At 37.0% G+C, this 21,123-nt stretch overlaps 1 protein-coding gene across 14 annotated transcripts in view; it reads left to right on the top strand.

Moving 5' to 3' along the window:
* The window catches only part of LOC306860410 (basement membrane-specific heparan sulfate proteoglycan core protein-like), a 112,905-nt gene that overhangs the window by 12,706 nt on the left and 79,076 nt on the right, over window positions 1–21,123 (top strand). The window lies entirely within an intron of this gene.

Below are 21,123 nucleotides of genomic sequence, written 5' to 3'. Positions count from 1 at the left end.
CTCGGAGGTGTCAGTACATATACCACCTAAACATCATTGTTAGCAATTTCAGATGCTAAAATGATTTATTGTTGAATGCTTCAGTTGCTAAAGGCATTTAATGTAACTCAATATGGGGAATTCATAAGCCTCTATTCATTAAGAGTCTCACTGAACAAATTTGCTCTTCAGTGCCTCTTTGAAAACTCCCAGTGAGCCATTAAGCAGATGCCATAAACCAAACAAACATCCAGTCATCCATTACTGCCAATTTTTTGTTGTATGTTTAGAGGAATGGGATAGGCCAAGTAAATGTAGCGATTTCCATTAGCCAATATTTTGTAATGTATTTTTTCAAAAGCTTTGTCTTGAAGTAACCCTCGTTCTGCCAATATTCCCTTTATCCTGCTCACCTTTACACCTTGATAGGAGAGAGAGTTTGCAAAGCATGAGAGTTACCATCTGGGACTTACTCTTGTAGTCCTTGTCAGGAAATAATTCAATAATTGCATGATTAGCTAATATATTCTCTAGAGCAAGGGTGCCCAATCCTGCTCCTGGGGATCGACTGTCCTGCAAAGTTCAGCTCCAACTCTAATCAAACACACCTGTCTTTAATTTTCTAGCAATCCTGAGGACCTTAATGAGTTGCTTCAGGTGGGCTTGACTAGAGTCGGAGCTGAACTTTGCAGGACAGTTGATTGCCAGGAGCAGGATTGGGCACCCCTGCTCTAGAGGCTGGTTGGGACTTGGCCATTAAATTGTTAAATAAAAATATTGTCAATACTAAATTGTATGAGCATCACATAATATGTTTGTATGATACAATTCTTATGTCAGAAACAGTTTACACAATGTTGGCATAAACTTCAGTTACTTAAACTTCAGTTAGTTTAACTTTAATTTAAATTCAGAGTGAATTTAGCAGAACAAACAGTGTTTTACCTTCTTTCTGCAGGCTGTATGTATACAATATAATTATCATTGTCACAGTCTCATATGAGTGTTAAGAACAGACGATTGCATTGCACAGTATTTTGAGACTAGCTAATATAGACACACTTCAGATTAGCATGCAAGATACTTTTAAATGGCTTGTATCCTCTGGGAAAACATTGGATATGCTGTACTAAGTTTGCCCGTGTAAAATCAGAGCTGATGCATCTGACTTTTAAGGTAGCTGAAGAAGTGCAATGAAATTAGACATACTTTGAAACTCTTGCTTTGTTACTTTATCGCTCAGCTTGTTTTGAGTAATTACAATTTTTTGGAAACATTGCCTACCATTGGATTAAGTTGGGTTAAACACTTAAATCAGGCTCTGGCCATTCAAAATTAATGTAAAAAGACCAGCTCAAAAAAAACCTTTGGACAAATTGTGAGACTGAATTTATCCCCAGCCTTATAGCTTTTTTCATTTTAATTTATAATCAAAACCCTTTCCAAAATATATCCATTGTCTTCACTTTGTACAATTCTGTCAAAAAAAAATCTTCAAAATATCTTCCTTTGTGTTCGCCAGAACAAAGAAATTCATATAGGTTTGGAACTACTTGAAGGTGTGTAAATGATGATAGAATTTTCATTTTTGGGTGAACTATCCCTTTAGGATCTGGCTGCGTTGTCTAACTGAGAGAATGGATGTATCTGTTGATGTGACATGCTTTTTTTTATGTGTCCAGGGTAACAACACGGAGGAGTAAACTGCCTTAAAGTATGTTTATTTTGTCAGTCATAATTTGAATTTGAAGTACATGCGTTACAGCTGCAAATAAAAGGGAAACATATGGTGTTACGCAATCTAGTGTGTTATATTCCTTAATGTTCTCCACTCTTTTGCAATACATCAGACTTTAAAGCTATTAAAGCGGGCAGCTGTTAAAGCTCATTGAAATAAGACATCTGTCTTTTTGGCCCAATTGAAATTAAATCCTTCTCTTACTGTTGTTATTGATTTTTCTGATGTCTAAGTTGCATGATTCCCAAATAATAATAGTTCAGATGGTTTGTATCAGGCTTTCAGCTTTGAGTTGCATTGCATTGTCATCTCAGACCTCTTACAGTGGATTCAATTTAGGTAAGAAGAATCTCTTTAGTTTCTTCTCACATTTGGTGGAAGTGTTTCTAGGGCCTCAAGATTCTCCAGAGTTCTGACCCAGCCAGTGTAGTGATAATCCTGCAGATTCTGACCAGCCAACTCCTTGATCCTTTGTCAGTGGGTGACAAGGGGAGGCTAAACCCAAGGATTTAAAACAGAGAATGGAGCTAGGATGAGCCAATCAGAGGCCAAGCATTTCAAGCAGACAAAGTGGGCACCTGATCCCCTCTCACATGCACAAGCGAAATAATTGGCTGCTGGAATGTTCATACAGTACCCTTCAAAAGTTTGGGGTCAGTAAGGGTTTCCCCCCAAATAATTTATTTTATTCAATAAGGGTGCAATTGATTAAGTGTCAGTAAAGATTCTATTTCTATTAAATGCTGTTCTTTTAAACTATTTGTTGATCAAAGAAATCTTGAAAAAAGTTACAAAAAGTGAATAAATGGACTTGGAAGTTGTACATTTAATTGAAGTTCTATCAAACTTTGAAAGTAAGCAAGCAGGTTATGTATCTAGATGTTATAAGGATGTTCTCCATGTATCTTTTCAATGTGGTTGCTAAAAGACTGACCTGTTTGTAGATTACCTGAATCTTGCCCCCAGAGTTTATGTTGATGTGGTGGTCTGAACTGCTGAGCAATGACGGCTGTTCCCAGAACACCTTCACCACAGAAATGTTAGTAAAGCCACTCTTTTCTAACTTGTTTACTGATGTGTGGCTAGAAATAACCCCAACTGCAGTGCAGTGCTGCCAGCTGAATGTACAGTATTGAGCTGAGATGTCAGGGACCTTCAATCATGTTGCTGAGGCTGTAGGCATGAGGTCTAACAAAAGAGGCTTTCAGTACATATGCAGTCGTGGCTTCCACTTGAACCGCAAGCGTCCGCTCATAAAAATAAAATATCCATCATTGTATGTGAAACACAGTGCATACAGTGAGAAATGTTCATGACTTTGCTGGGTATAAATTAAAGCATGTAGACCAAATATGTTCTCTCTCTCTCTTTTTTTATATTTGAAACCTTCTTGTCTTTGGTAGCAAGGACTACTTGGAGCAGCCAGTGTAAACTCTTGAGCGAATGATTCTTATGAACCGGTTCTTTTTAGTGAAACATAAACATACAGTTCAACCCATGTAGTTTGATTTCGTGACTAATAATTTGATTCTTCATAGCAAATTCAAAACTTGCAGCGGAACCAAAGAAGTTTGATTCCTGAATGATTGATTCTAATGAGTCATTATTTTTTGTAAATCAAACTCGAACTGTGAGAATAAATCATTGTAGTTGTTTACTGGTTGTTCATATGAAAACGTAGTTGAAGTTTTGTCAGTATATTTTATAAAAATGAATTAATTAATGAAATGTGGCCACAGTGTATTGTCATTTATTATATAGTTAAATAGTTAAAGCCAATTATTGCCACAAAAGTAAAAAACACTGACTATAAAACCTTAATGGAGCCTTTTATGCCCTATACTTTCACTGCATTTATTTGCATATATTCCAAGTTGAGGATCAGTAGTCATTTCTATATTGACTGGTGACTCTAATCATAGTTTAACTGATAATAAATGACTTTTGTTTAAAACCACAGGTGTTATGCATCAAATGCAAGCACTTTAGCTTCCTAGTTGGCTTGTTTTCTGTCCCAGTACTCCTTAATCTAGCTCACAGCCATTTTGACAAGAGGTTTGATAGTAGGATGAAATTTCACCTGCAGCTACATGGCTTGAGTGGTATTTTTACCTCCCAGAGGAATGTCATCTCTGTCCGCCCACACAAACCCTACAGTCAGGGTGCGAAAAGGTCAGTGGAGCTGTAGCATCTTCTGGTCCCTGCGTGTTACCTGCCAGAGCAAATTTCATTCATACTTAATCAGGCTACCTCACTGGGGCTTTATATTTCAAGTGTGGACCAAATCAGGTCTTTTGAAGCCTGCAGCAGCTTGCTGTGAGACCGCTAAGAGTCCCCTTTGATCAGACAAACTTCCTCTTTGATTCTCTTGAATGTGCTTTTAAGACGATGCAAATCATGTGCAAACTGCATTTAGGGAACTTTTGATCAGGCTTGTTGTAGTTACAGCTCATTTCTGTATCTCAAAATTGCAAATTTCAAAGCACACACCCTCTGATTTATAAGAGATATCATCTTGCCACACTCTTTCAAGGCTGCCGATCACAGTCAGTTCTCAGTATTGTGATTCTCACAGGGAAAAGTCACCCAAAATTTATTATAAAATCTAAAATATTAATGATAAATTATGTATTATTTACTTTTAAAGCACCACAATACTATTTATATTGCTATAAATATAAACGTGAATAATATTAATTTGATCATGTTAATATTAATATTGATTGTTATAATAATAGTGCTGTCAAAAGATTAACCATGATTAATCACATCCAAAATAAAACTGTTTACATAATGTGTACTGTGTATATTTATTATGTATATTTAAATACACGCGTGCATGTGTATATATATATTTAAGAAAAATGTTATATTTATATATAAAATAATTAAAATGTAATATTTAAATATATTTTATATATTAAATTAAATTATTTAGTGTGTGTATATATATATATATATATATATATATATATATATATATATATATATATATATATATATATATATATATATATATATATATATATATATATATATATATATTCTCAGTAATTTTACTCTAATGGCAATGTATAGGTCCTTTTCTATGCAATGTAAAATAACTGAACAAAAATATAGGAGCCTGATGAAAATGGTAATTTCAGAAGAAAATTTCAGAGGGTACTTAGAGGCTTTTGCATCTGAACTCTTTATATATATATTCTGAATGCGTATCTCACAGACTGACAAAGGGAGTACACTTTAAAGGTTTGCGTATCGTGTATCCTACCTCTCTCATTCGGCACAAATCCAAATATTCCATAATATTTCCATATTTGCGATGTAACGTATCTGAATGCTAAACTATTATTTATCATGTAAATTACAGGCTTTGTACTTCAGTAGTGTTCTAACAGTGACACAGAGGCGGGCGCGCTGATGTTTGATTCACAGTATTTTATTTTGATAAAGTACCAACTGTGCTGTCAAGTTAGCAATGCTGGAACTGATATGTTTTGTGTGTGTGTGTGTGTCGGCACGATCACTTCAACTGTTTTCTTACACCAGAAGAATCAACTTTAAATCCTTATTGTCTTAATGCATCTATGTATAAATGTCTGCTTTTATTTGTGTACACTCACAATGAAAACAAAACATTGTGTTTTTATAAAATAAAGAAAACAAATAGGATGTTGCTTTCTGCCATTTGAGTTTCCTTTCTGTGAACAAATTAAGCCTGTCACAAAAATGAACTGAAACTCAGCATATATAGGCTATGTTACGTGTCGCACTGTTTTTTCCCTCTTGTTTATCTGTTAACTAAATCAAATATATTTCAAGAATTTATTCCTTGTATGTATATGTACTGCAGATTATATAATGTAATATAATATTTAGCATTACTACAGTACTACTCTCTGTTCAAAATAAATGAAAAGAAAGATTTATTAGATTTGTCGTTTTCTTCCTGTTGGTCCGAAATCGAACCGTGACCTAAGGTACATACCGAATTGTGACATCTGTGTACCATGCCACCACTTATATATATATATATATATATATATATATATATATATATATATATATATATATATATATATATATATATATATATATATATATATCTCACATACACACACGACACGTATGTGTGTGTATATGTTCATAATAAAAACACATTGCACACACACATTATATAAACAAACTTTTATTTAGGATGCAATTCTTTGACAGCACTAAATATTAAATATATCTTTTTGGGGAGCTTGACTTCCAGTCAAGCTATGAACCATCAATGTTTTTAATGTATTTTTTACGTTCTATATTTTATATGTATTTTATAGTTTTTGCATTTTTATTATTTTCATTTATTTTTTTGTCTTGCAAAAAAGTTTGAAACAACATGTGGGTAAAAAAAGACAGAACTTTTATTTTGGGTAAAATTATTCATTTAATAACCAAGAGGCTTCGAGTGTGTTCATTATTTAAGACACCATCTGTTGTTTGTTTTGAGGAACACCAGATTTCTGCTGCCACTATATTTGTCATACTCATGTAATTATGAGTGAAAGAAAACAGCTGGTTCATATTTTTCAGTTGTCAGGCTGATCTGGCACGAACAAATGTTCAATGACCCCTCAGTGTGTGTTGAGGATCATCTAGATTTCATTAACAAATATCCTTTCAAAACAAAGACAGGTTAAAACTGCCACAGGTTTAAACAGCTACTTTTTCAGAGTCAGAAACTTGTCAGATCAAGCCAAAAATCACTCACTGTTCATTAATTCCTCCAAACAGGCCTTCTGGTAATGACTAGCTTAAGAACTGAGTCACAATATCAGGTTTCTAAACAGCATTGTCCATAGTCCATGTGATCAAATACCTGAACTGTTGTCATTGCTGACCATTCCAAAGCCCTCACAAAGCCACGCGGCCAAATCCGAGTTAATTATGAGATAGCTGTCTTGAATAGAACCTGGACTTATGACCTTGAGAACAGACTGCAAGTGGTTATCCAACTTTAAACCTCTCTTGGCAGGCTGGCATGATATACTAAGTAATCACAGAGGAATGTTGTTTTGTTTCGTTCGGATATTTTTTTCATTATTGTTTTCCAAATATACTGAATCCGCTCTCACAAAAGAAGATTTTTTGAAAGTGCCAGCATACATCCACAGAAGAAAGTCAGGAAAACGGGTTTGGAATGACATGAGAGTGAGTAAATGATGACAGACTGTTGTTTTTTGGGTGAAGTATCCCTTTAAAAACCACACAAAATGACTACACTTCTACATTTTGTGATGAATCTCAGCGTGCAGCATTTAATAATGCAGCTCTTATTAAATTGTCTTTGACCTGGCGTAACACAGCACAGTGGGGTCTAAAGCCAAGACAACAGGTGGTGCCAGATTAGCTCCGACAGCCATGAGAATAAAGATCGGAAGTTTGTCACCAACGCTGGCTTTGTGGGAAACCAGAGCTCCATGAGAATCATCAATAATCTGCCACAACTTCAGATCATTTGCCCTACATGCTTTGAGCAAGGCTTGGATGTTCAAACTCTACATATGAAATTAATTGTTTCGCTGTTTCTTAAACACTTTCATATGTTGAGAGCACTCATTTACAACTGGAAACATTTGACATCACGCATAAGGCGCCATGATTTCCGCAATGAATGAATAGCGGATGGAGCAGACGCACTATTTTGTTATGAGGCAGTCGTGGCCTAATGGACAGAGAGTTTGACTTACAACCTGAAGCTCGTGGGTTCGAGTCTCAGGTCTGGCAGGGATTGTAGGTGGGGGAGTGAATAACCCACACTCTCTCCACCCTCAATACCACGACTGAGGTGAGACCCTTGAGCAAGGCACTGAACCACCGAACCCCGGGCGCTGCAGCATTGGCTTTCCACTGCTCCGGGTGTATGTTCACTACTGTGTGTACACTTGGATGGGTTAAATGCAGAGCACAAATTCCGAGTATGGGTCACCATACTCATTCCCTCCCTTCCCTTACTAAAGCGCGGTTTTCAGCTTCTGCCGTTTCACTGTTTGACGATAAAACACAAGAATATCATCTCCAGCTGCTCTGAGAGTCACTTCACTGGCATTGTACTGTTTAAGTTGAGAAATCTACCATCATATCAAATCTGATCTGAAGTTCACAGTCTGCTTGTCAGAGAGGGGCCGGGTCAGCAGAGCTCATTAGCATTTAAAGCAACATGGACTAGAATGGTTTAATGAAAACAGAGCTGATTTTGACAGACAAAAAAGGTGTTTTTTTACACTACCATTGAGAAATTTTAACCAAAGTATGTTAGACTTTTAATTAAGACCCTAAAGAATCATTTCAACTTGTGCAAAATGGGCATCCGATGACCCTTTTAAATAACTCTTCTATCTTTGTATAAATGATAACTTAACCCAAAAATTTAAGTTCTTTCATTTACTCATGTTGTTTTGAAACTGTATGACCTTGTATCTTGCAAAGATTATTGGCTCAGCCAATAGCGAAAGTTGGGGCGGAGATTTGTTTGTCCAACCAATAGCTGACAGGGAGAGTTTTCGAGAAAATCTCTTTGAAAATAGTTTGACTTGTCCTGCACTCTAGCACTTTAAACTTTATTTGTCCAAATCGCTCTGTAACATTCTCCAGTACTGGCTTACTGTCTGTCATTGTCTTGCTGTCAAACGTTCATAAACCTTTGCGCTCTCATCTTGACACATCCTTGACACGTCCACTGCTATGATAAATATTATTCTGTTTGATTGTGTCTGTCCTCCTGTCTCGGTTCTCTGGAGCCTTGTGGCATCACTCTTCAAAGTATGCTCAGTCACTTTGCCAAGGTTCCTTTGGAAAGAGGACAGCGTCACCAAGACAAGAAAGGAAGTTCTTCTTAAATGACAGCTAGCTGCAGTACAGAGGCCCTTCCTGTTATAAATAAACAGCTTTTCCCCTGCGCACTGCCACTGGCCTCAGCACCTCCACGCTCAGCTGTCGTCTGGGGGAACTAGAGCTGCTCTCAGTCTCCAAAGTGCAGGTCTCCATAAAGCTCTTATTACCGGAAACACTGTTGTATTTTTAGACTCTTAAATTGCTCTGACATGTTTGTTTATTTGTTGTCAACAAAAAAGGCCATGAAGATTAGATTTGTACCACAGGCTTATGCTGACCAGTTTTAAGGTATTGGGTCGTCTGTGTTTTCCTTTATTTCGTTGATATATAAAAGCAGTGTCACATGATGCATATTCAGTAGTTCATTTCAGTTTGTCATTTACCTAAAAGAGTGCAAGAATGAATGGATTATCTTTCAGATAAAGAAAGACTGAATTTCTGTACTTTCATAGTGTGTACTGAATTTGATGAAAAACAGAGATCTAGAACTCTTAGGTATACAGGTTTCATTTTAAATTTACTTTGGCTTGTGTTTTAATTTTTAAAATCTGATGGCTCTTCTGGTCCCGTGGCTTTATGGGTTAGCAAACTGCCCACAGGTTGGACACTTGAAAATTTCAGATGGAGTAGGTCATCCAGGTATTCTTCACTTCATGAATACTGCATATTTAGATATCAAACTCAAAAATCAAAAATGCAGTTAAAATAGTAATAATGTTAAATATTACACATTTCTATTTTTAAATAAATTTTAAAATTACAATTTATAAAATTTTAAGTGAAATTTTAAAAACGTCTGTTTCCCGCTAACATTTCAGTGCTGTTGAGCGGATTTTTAAACACTGCTGATTGGCCATAGTGTTCGCACTCTCAACCGATATGATCATCGCTTCATGCTCTTCACTGAGTGCTCGCACAGAAGCACTCTGGTCAGCATTAGAATGCCGTGTCTATCAGAGGATTCGTCTATGTGCAGATATATTAGGGATCTGCTGATAGACATGGCTTACAAACACTCCTGTGTGCTTCAGCGATGATCTTTGTAGCCAATCACAGTCATATCTGTTGAGCGTGTGAACATAATGGCCAATCAGCGGTGTGAGAATCTGCTCAACATTGCTCAAATTTTTGTACTGACTGGTATTGCGGTCTGTACTTTTGACAACATTACTGCAAAGCTGAATTTTGAGCATCATCATTTTAATATGCTAATTTGGTGCTCATGAAACATTTTGATATCATTATCAATGTTGAAAACCATTGTGCTGCTTAATATTTTCGTAAGAGATTGTGATACTTTTTCTTGGATTGTTGGATGTACAGAAAGAAAATACAGCATTTATTTGACATCTTTTGCCTCATAAATATCTTCACTGTGACTTTTGACCAATTTAATGTGTCCTTGTTGAATAAAGTCTTACAGACCACCCCTATTCCAATTACCAGTTTCCAGTTAAATAGAGCAAAATATGTTCAGTGAAACTGATGTAATGATAATAGAATTGTTTACCAGCTAAAATCATTTACTGAAACCTTTTAAAACACAAGCTTTTGTAAGAACTCTATGACCCATATTTTACGACCTATGTTTTATCCTCTGTGACATAATTGTGTGAAGGTCCATAAACACGGGGTGCTGTCAGAACAGAACATTCCAGGCTGAAACAGTGGAGGGACTGTAGCTCCTCTTGGTTGTTTTGATGGTGAAAATTGGAGTGTGGTGACAGTGTGGTCTGAGGCAATATTGAAACCTTGGGGTTTCGTACATAGGTGGTCTGCAAGTGCAGGAGCTCTATTGGTTCCCCTGCTGGGGTGATAATTGAGGGGAGAGTTCTCCTATAGGTGCCATCTGGGCCCCCACAAGTAGGCAAAGCTGCTTCCACTGGAATGCGCTCACACATTCGGCCCACCCACATACACCATTAGGACAATTAAGATGGTATCAGTTCACTTGATTAAAACTGAGTTAGTAGATGCAATCAGACTGACCTGAGCATGATGTCAAGGCAGATAGTTCATATTCAATTGACTGCGCCCACTCCCTTAATTTTCGGTCGTATGGCATCAATTTGTCAACAAACTGTCTGAGTCATACGATCAAGCCCAGGCACCTCCTATGATGTTGCCATTATTAGTGTTGAATATAGTCTGCCTTCTGGCTTCAGACCTAGTTTGAAGAGACGTGTAGGCTCTTATTTCATGACGTTGTCATACGAGCAACTGGCTCTGTCTGGCCTGAGCGTCACCTGTGTGAAATGTACCATTTCTACACTTAAATGCATTCCATTACATAACACATAAATACATAACATTACAGATGATGTCATAGAAATGGGCAGAATTAAATGTCGAAAAAGAACATGGTCTCTTAGGACTAGGAGGTTTTCCTTCGTTGCGTAGAATCATACTGTCCATAACAGTGAATCAAATGCTGTTTAACCAAACTCATCTTGCATGGCACTTTGCAGTGAGGTTTGCTTAAGACATGAGGTATGTGTAACTTGACAATGTGCACACAAACACTCCTTTGGAATGACTTTTCCAAATGTTGGGTATTGACCTTTCAGTATCAGTAACTTGGTGAGTCAGACAGTTATTGTTAACGGAAGTGATGAATAAACGCGACTCGGATCCTTGACCACAAAACCCTGATCCTTCAATCCCGGGATTCCAGCAGTGTGAGTAAGACTTCCATATGGTGGCTGAAGTTACCTCAGTGCTCTTCAATACCGCACTACTTTCCTACTGTACACAGTCAGATGAAGCTACCTTAGCACCCTCTTGCATGTTGTGAGTGTACTTCAATCAACAAGTGGGTGGGTGTTGCCATACTTAACCACTGAAGCAGGAGCATATATTTCCAAACCATTCTCTATAAGAGTTTCTGGAAAAGTTGGGAATTTTATTCAAATTAGGTGAAAACAAAATGGGTATCAGGCCGTTGCAGGAAATTCGGGCAAGTTAAGACTGTGAAATCTGTCAAATTCAGAGTTGTGCATGGTGAAAAGTCAGAGTACACACCTAGAAAATAGCAGACCACTTGATATTGGACAATATTGAGTGGTTTATTCATGCCAGTGTTTGGTTTGGTCAAGATATTTTTAACGAAGCCTGACAGATTTCTGTTCTTTGAATCAATGCAATCAAAATGAATCATGAATCAGAAAATACAAAAAGAGATTGTAAAAGTTATCTTAAAAGTGGCTCAAATGTCCTATACTTAAAGGGATAGTTCACCCAAAAATGAAAATTCAGTAATTAATTACTATCGTGTCGTTCCAAACCCGTAAGACCTTCGTTCATCTTCTGAACACAAATTAAGACACAACGCACAGAAACATAGCAAGGACATAGGTAAGATAGTCCATAAAATGTGACATCAGGGTTTCAACTGTAATTTTACGAAGCTACGAGAATACTTTTTGTGCGTAAATAAAACAATAATAACAATTTATTCAGCAGTTCTTCTCCCGGAGTTACCATCTTCCGCCATTTCGGAGAGTACCCCAGAACATAGTCAACAAAATGAGTGTTGTTTATGTTCAGCATGCATGCTCTGTCTACTGAACATAAACAATGCTGATTACGTTCTGGTGTACTCTCCAAAATGCTAGAAGAACTCGGGGAGAAGAATTGCTCAATATTGTTATTATTGTTTACTTTGCGCACAAAAAGTATTCTCGTAGCTTCACAAAATTACGGTTGAACCCCTGATGTCACATGGATAATTTTACTTATGTCCTTGCTACGTTTCTGTGTGTTGATCGTGGTAATGTCATTGCTGTCTATGGAAGGTCAGGGAGCTCTCGGATTCCATCAAAAATACATTATCTTAATTTGTGTTCCAAAGATGAACGAAGGTCTTACAGGTTTGGAATGACATTGAGTAATTAATGACAGAATTTTTTTGGGTCAACTAACCCTTTAATTTATCCTAAATTAAAGGGTTAGTTAGTAAAAGTGTTTAATTTATCCTAAATTAGATGTTCACTATTTAACGGGATTGTTTCTTCAGAAAGCTTGGATTAAAAATTTATTTTACAATGCCTTAGTGAACTTTATGAATCATGAAATTGTTGGGGAGGTGGTGTCAAGGAAAGCTTCTTAAAGTGAACATTGCAACTTCCTCAAATCATAATCGCTAAGACCCTGTTTTACGGCTGGTACTAACGTCCATTTCACTTAATCTGGTTCTAAGTGGACAGTGCTACAGATGTAGTAAAGTGTCTCAAGCATTTTGCGATGGAATCACTCAAGCAATACATGGTGGTAGTTTAAAAGCCATGTGACTACATAGCATTTGTAGTGTAAGTGCTAATCAGCCCTAATGAATCCTGAACAGGACTGCTAACCTACCTATCAATCATCCATTGCACTAAAACAAGAGCTTTACTTCCAGGTGTAAAAAGTAATGTTGACCACTTGTGACCAGGTCACCTGAGAATTTAATACCAGGTGCAAACAGTGCCTAATTGTGTCTTGACCTTTCCTTTTTCACAATACCAACTCTCCCATGCAAGCCTGCACAGGTCAGCTGCTTATTCACAAAACCTGGTTCTGAGTAAATATGCCTGGAGATCGGTTTGACTGGAGCTGGATGACTGCTAAGATGTGCTCATTGTGATGGAGCCACTCAATAGCGAAGTGATGCAGGAAAGCGGCTCACTGGGAAGGGATGTTGAGAGAGTGGAAAAGACGAATAGCAAGGAAACCTGATTGTTTAACCAGTGGCAGAGCGAAACACCCAGCTCACAGCTTCGATTTCAGCATGGGAAACAGCTGCGCTGGGCACATTAGGAAGCATGTATGTCAAATCTTGCCCAGTACTCATTGGAATGCCTGTGGGAGTCCTCGCTCAATCCCAAATGCATGCTTTGGGTCTACGTGGGAACGCATGCATGACCTGAGGGAAGAGTTCTTGTTGCCAGAAATATGCTGTCAGGCTTTGTCCATCCTTTTCTCCCCCCAAGCCCATATGGTAGACCGTAACAACTTGTTTAAGAATGTGCCTCATCCACTCAGTATGCTATGGTTAAAGTGAATGAGGCATGTGTTTGCTGAGAAGGTTTGGTGTCAAATCCTGTCCAGAGTGCTTTGTGTAGTTGAAGGTTCTCTCTCACCATGGTCTTTATCCTGAAGGTGCTCAAGCTGAGGTTTAGTGTCAAAATTGGCAGCTTATCATCGCCTTGCATTCTCCTGCTCCGAGAGGTTAAACTTGCATAAGTTCCTACCTTGTATGCCTTTTGATATTTATTTAACTTGCGCATTCATAAATATTTGCTAGTGTCTTATCTCTGTAGTCATCCCCTGCCTGTCAGAGGGATTTTTTTCTATAGCCCCTGTAGATAATAGGTGTGTAAAAAGTTAATTTCACTGCAACTCCCTCATCATTCACCCTAGCACTGCAAAATATAGTGAACTGCCTGCTTGGGTAACCATTGCTAACGATCACGGAAACTCATAAGTGACTGATTTGGAACATTCTACATAGACAGAAGCTCCATCTACATGAACAGTATGAAGAGTTTGATGCTAGCATGTTTCTAAGCTAACAAGCATGATACGCTGATGAGTAATTCATAGCACACCTAAATATTATGAAAAAGTAAATTATTTTCACTGAGGTATTTTTTTTTTGAGTTTCTTGTTTCTTGCCATTTTAAGTTTATTTTTCCCTGAGCTCCTCCCAGTGATTGCATGAAGGAGATGTCCAATTTTTCGTTATAATTTGGCTAAAAGAAGATATCTTAAATCATTAAGATTAGGTTTTGACTAGGTTTTGGAACAGTGCACCAGTCAACTATTCACTTCTACCTTTCAGTTCTTCTCAAGAAAGGAACATGGCTTAAAGTAGTGCAATATCAAGAGAGGAAGTGCATTTTATGATAGGCGAAGGCTAATGGAAATTTGCTAGCACCTCTGGCCCTGCAGTATACAGCGAGTTGTTTTATGTAGGAAGTTTGCCCTCTGGTCTGCCTGTATCAGGCTGTGCTTTGGTGTTCTGGCTCAGATGAGGGTATAAAGTGCATATCTCAAGGTTTCACCTACTTACCGCTCTACAGTTTACATTCTATTTGTGTGTTTACAAGAACCGACATCCCCTTCACGTCTATGAAATCCTTACGTAATACAGTGTGGCAAGTCCAGGTTTCATGTACTGGAATTTGTTGCCACTCAGAAGCATTTTATTCAATTTTTCCATTGCCTTTTAGATAATGACTGGTAAATTCAATAGTCAAGAGTTTTTATTGTCTTCAGTATTAATTGTTTAATTAACAATCAGTGTGGTATGGCAGTAATATTTATTTCTGACAGCACATAATGTTGCAAATATTGATTGCAAAATAATTGCAAAGTTTTGAGTCTTTGCTGCAACAGCTGCACTCCAATGTGAAGAAAACAAATACTAAAATCCTTTTCTCACGCTGTACTCGTAAGGCCTTGAAAATTGGAAGTGGGTCTGATTGGGGGTTAGAAATGCCAGAAAGGGGTGTGTGTGGGAGCGGATAAGTGGGAGCAGATAAACCATCTGTCCTTTCTAGCCATCATTATTGCTCTTTGGAGGCTGAGTGTGAGTCACTCATTCGAAGTGTGGAAGTCCAAGCAAACTGGCCAAGACCATATCATTCCCTTCGTATTCCATTTGTGTCGCCCTGTTCTCTCAGCTTATTTATTGTCCATATTGGGCATAGACGTGGCAAATTTGGTTTCTTGCCTTGTAAACAGCAGCTGGGTAAACCTTAGAGCAATCTTGAGGCTTTCCACCAGGTTCAAATATCTTTTGCAAAACGATAGACTCTAATGTTGCGCTTTGTCTGTTTCTTTGCCGTTCCTGTAGAACAAATTGTGAATGGTATTGTGAATGGCATAATTGGAAAGTAAACGGTTGGATTCCTTTGACAGTGAAATGCAGTATGTGTGTGTTTGTCTGGGCTATCATTTCCTTGGCTAGGTGAACTCGAGCCTTTTAAGACTGGATAATGACCTGAGAGTTTAAGCAAGTTTAGCCATTTTCTTGGTTTTACATGAACCAACCATAAAGTGAAAAGTCTGTCATCCTTAACTGACCTTAATTGAAACCTGATTGTGTTTCCGTACAATGAAAGTGAATGGTGACCATGACTGTCTAGTAATATTTAAATGAATAATGAATTGCATTTCATTCTATTCATCATATACTGTAAAGCTTTCACTTGGCTTTGGAAAACTGGAATAATTTTTGGGTGAGAGATACTTTTAACATTTATACCCTGTAATAATAGATGGATAAAAATAGGGTAAACGTACCTATTAAGCTAACCAAAATCTACATTGAGACATTTTTAGTGTACAAGATATTGGTTTCAGTACAAAAAGTTATGTTAAATTAAATGTTAATCTCTCTCACAAAAATATAAAATTTTATTTTAAATGACAAAAGCATTTCAATTAAGATATACATAATTAAATCCAAAACGTCTGGCTGTGCTTAATGGGTTCGTTTTTGTACCCTTTAAGCACACCCCTGTTCCCATTAAGCTCACATCATGTTTTATTAAAAATTCTTGTTTATTTTAAGGACATGTTTTAAAGAATAATTGTAAAAATAAATATTTTTTGAAGGTACAAAGTCAGTCACAAAATAAAAACAGAACACTAGAATCAAGCAACAAGTCATTCAGTCAATCAGTTATATATTCATAATGAAGTGTCATTTAAGCACATTGCAACATCTAAACTAGGTTCAGCTAAGTAACACATTCAAAAATCAAATAAAACAAACCAAACCAATAACACTTTGAATTCATGGGAATGAACACAGAAACTAGCCTCATTATGAAACCTCTTTTTAAATGGATGTCAACTTATCTGGTCTCTTAAGGCTGGAATACACTACATGATTTTGCCACGATTTTCCACAGATTTACAGTCTGGAAAAGTTGATGCTAGTTGGCAAAGATCAGGGCCAGTCTGCAGATTTGAGTTGACTGAATCCATAGAAAATCGATATAGAAGTCTGTATATGAAGTATATAGACGTTCAATGTGGAAGAGCTTAAAGAAAGCACACTGAGCTTAATTGGAGCAGCAACAATTTTTTTTTTATAAATTTAATGTAATATTTATTAAAATGACAGGATATTTTTCAAAATAAATAGTCTAGGTCATGTATTAAGTTCATACATATTTTAAAATGAACAACTATTATTAACAATATCTAATGATACTTTTTCTTATTGATGTCACACTGAAGCGTGATTTTCATATTAGTGTACCCTTTAAGCTCACCTTAAAATAATATGAAATCTTTAAAAATTACAGCACTGTAAAACGACAGAACAGCAATAAACTGTAAATTTATAATATTATGGATGTAAAAGTACAAGCCAGTAATGCGTGTGCAGTAATATATTAGCGTAGCACACAATCTTATACAGCTAGTCAGTTAACTGTGTTCTGTAGCCAGGCCCGGCGCCAGGATGCACAACTTGGGGGGGGCTTTTATATTTCTTTGGGGGGGGGGGGACTCCAGTGAGTCGATGTATAGAAAAATACTGTAGGAACTAGATTTTCTTTAAAATATACTTTAAAATATGCTATTAAGGCTTCTGGAGTCGTTTTTGTGAGAGAATTTTGCTTCCGTATCTGAAACGCGCCAAAACCGGAAGAGACGCATCAAAAGGGAGAGCGGTCCATTTAAACCACAGGAAAACAATGGATCGCAGACAGTTCGGACGCTGAGGAAATTTTAAATGTGTATTTACACTCGTATGACGGACCACAGATAAAATGATGAGCCTGCTATGCAGCCAAGAGAGCAGGACAGGCCAGGATTAGACAGAACAACGGTCAGAGAAGACAAATTGAGTTGATGTGAGGAGAACAGGGCAGGTGTTTAGTGAGAGATCAGTGTTAGCTTACAGATATACACATGTTAGCTAATGTAATCAGGCAATAGCAATGCTAGTATTGATACTACCAGTAATAGAAACTAATAAGCGTTGATCAGGCATGTCACACTCGTTAATATCCGACACTAACGTTACGTGATAGTGGTTTCTTATCACTGCAGGAGAGAGAGATAAACACGTTTTTGATTCATAGGTGCTTGTGTGGGAAATGCGAGGAAAGCATAGACCTCTCCAGGCCAGCAGACACATGTTTTAGGGCAGAAATCATGTATTACTCTAAGCTAAATACTTGTATACATGTATAAATACATAGTTAAAGATTTTAATATTAAAACAGTCTGAATAATTTTGATTCTCAATTACAAGTTAACCCTATTTAGGTCATGACTCCCTGTAAGTAACACTTATTGATGCCATTGATATAACACAATCAATAATGACAGCATACAGACAAGTTGTCCGCTGCAGGCCTATGGTGCATGTGTTGTGTCAGCCATTAGAAGATAGTTTACAGAGGAAGGAGGACTTTATAAAGGTTTTGAATGGCCCCATTTTGTTGACAATCAATCAAAAATAAAATCACAATCAAGCAGATCTGCATTTATGGTTAATTCAATTCAGTTTTATTTATACAGCACTAAATCATAAATATTATTTCATAGCACTGTTAATACCCAACTCAAAACACAACATTTCAACTGTTAAAATATATATATATATATATATATATATATATATATATATATATATATATATATATATATATATATATATATATATGTAGATGTACCAAACATATACTACCAAAAGAAATACCATCTGACCCATTTAAAAACATTTAACAATCTTTCAGTCTGGGTATCACTAATGTGTTGTTAAATGGTGAAGGCTGTGCTAGATATACAATAACAGCCTCATCATGTTGATCCTCTGACTGGAGGGATCTGGAGAGAGGAGCAGGTGCAGTGGACATGATAGTGCTGTGTTCTTGTGGACCTGTGGTGACCTGCAGTATTCCTCTCTCAGACTGCATATGCTGGGAGAAGCAAACACAAGTTTAGATCACATTCACTGCTGACCATGCTTTTCCACTTGGCCTCCATCACATATGTTAAGTTACACACCACCGCGGTGTTTGAAGCAGATGCATTAGTGAAGTCCAGTCTCTTCACCTGCACTAACGCACAGAGGCCCGGAAGATACCATCCTATTTCTTGTTAGGAAACCTGTGGACTCGATGTCCTGACAGGCTGGAGTTTGTGCAACCTCCACAAACACAATAATTTACCATGACAATGATAAATTGAAATAAAAATAACTACTGAAAACACACTGAATCGCGCGCGCTCAAAGCAGAGTGCGGCACATGACTCCCTTGTGTGACGTAATATGACGCGATGTTGAGGAAAGCATCACCTTTTTTATTTAAATTTGTGCCCTCGCTTCTTGTAAAACATTTTCAAATCCTGCATTAACGGTTCACGTGGTATTTTCATACAAGGCTATATATTCATTTGAATTTGTTTTTTAACCTGCAATATGCACTTTAAATCACACAGAAAAAGCCGGTGCATCACTCTGTGCTTCTGTCTGAAATTATCTATACAGTGTAGTAGTTAGCTATCTCTGTGTCGTACGTGATCGCTCGTAAAGCATGAAAAACAAGTTTTATTTAAATTCTGAATTTATTGTATACTATACAGCATGCAAAGAACGCTCCCTTTTAAATTTATTAAAAACTGTCACTCATTCATCACGAAATTACAAAGTTCCGTTTCAACCAATGAATGTGACCACACAATGAAACACAATTTTTTTTTTTTTTTTTTTTTTTATGAAGTTGCGTGCATGATATAACAGCGCTGGACAAAAAGCGGTGAGTGCGTGGATTCCAACTTAAACACCTCTGATTGGCCATTGTGTTGTAGAAATCAACAACCATGTCTGTGATTGGCTACTTTGCTCCCCTCTGCGAAAATGCATTGTAAAATCATTTGACGCATTCCAAAGCATAAGATACACTGGATTGTTTGCCAAATCTATTTCGTTATGCTATTATTACAAAGAAAACCGATCCTAGACCAGGAGTTATGGGCAGTTTTTCCATCTAAAAGCAATCAGTTAGACTATTATACACGCTAAACTAAAGTCTGGCCGTCCCCCTCGGTCCGGAGGGGGGGACAGAGGGATGTCTGTGGGGGGGGGCAAAGCCATGTTATGGCTATGTTGCTAAAACTATCTTTTGGATCTAATGTAATTATTTCCCACATCCAAGTTCCAGGTTATAATATGCAAAGGTCTGAACATTAATCTCTTAATTTTACAATAAGTAGTGAAACTTACCCAAAATAAAGGCTTAAACATCTAAAAAAAACACACACATTTAAGGGGCGCCTCTTTTGATTAAAGTTTTTAGACAGCTTTCAAACTGGCCGCCAGACAGAGTGAACATATGGAGACCCATATCTCAGTGTGCAATGATCTGATTGACTTGAAATTATAGGAGGTATATAGTAACAAACATATCAACTGGTTAAGACATCAAGTATGAGGATAAATGATTTTTTCTTTTTATAATCTAATCTCAAAAATGGAAGTGTGCTTAATGGTTACGTTTACCCTAGTCCATTTTAATTGTAAATTCTTTCATACTGTAGTGATTTGTTTCCTTCAGTTGTACTAAGTTGTGTGTCCTATCTGGTGACAATGAAATTGACACGCATGCTTTTTCTGAATCTTCTCACCAAAAATATGCTGCATTACAATTATGGATGACAATAATGACAAAGTGTCTCGTTTCGGGAGGACTCCATCCCAAGGGACAGAGAAGCAGGCGATGATCACACCAAAGGTTTGCTGAACAGATCCAATTGAAAGAATTTTGCCAGTCAGCGCTTTCCCTTTGAAATAGCTCCAGGATTGTTGTTTTAGAGTGTTCAGTCAGGGGAGAAAGGATTTGGGGGGGAGATCAAGTTATTTATTTGCGGGAGCCATTTAAATGGGAGCTGCAGCCATGATGGAGATGCAGGGAAATGGGAACTGGCGGGCTATGAAGACCGAAAATGCCAAATGTGGTATCTTGCCAAACACGTATACAGACATGATTGTATAAAAGAGACATGATTGTATAAAATCATCAAAGCTTTTGTTGCTGACCAAAGAAGTAGTGAATAAGCAAAGGGCACTGCCGATTGATTTCAATTTTCCGCTAACTATGCAAAATGCTTCCAGAGAATCCATGTAAAAAAGTTAATGTTCATTTATTCATACAAATTTTTGATTTAAATTAAAATGTACACTTCCATTCAAATGTTTGGGGTTGGTGAGATATTTCTCCCATCATTTATGCTTACCTAAGTTTTATTTGATCTAATATACAGTAAAACAATTTAAAATAACCGATTTCTGTTTGAATACATGTGATTTTATTCATTTTATTGGCAAAGCTGAATTTCCAGCAGCCATTACTCCAGTCTTCAGTGTCACGTGATCTTTCAGAAAACAATCTAATATGCTGATTTGCTGCTCAACAAACATTTATTATTATCAGGTGTTAAACAGGTTAAAAGCTTTTTTTTGCTGGAAACTGTGATATATTTTTAGCAGAACTCTCTGATGGCTAGGAAGTTCAAAAGAA

Source organism: Barbus barbus, assembly GCF_936440315.1.
Source record: "Barbus barbus genome assembly, chromosome: 41".
Classification (NCBI taxonomy): domain Eukaryota; kingdom Metazoa; phylum Chordata; class Actinopteri; order Cypriniformes; family Cyprinidae; genus Barbus; species Barbus barbus.
This window is presented reverse-complemented; position numbering and strand designations above follow the sequence as displayed.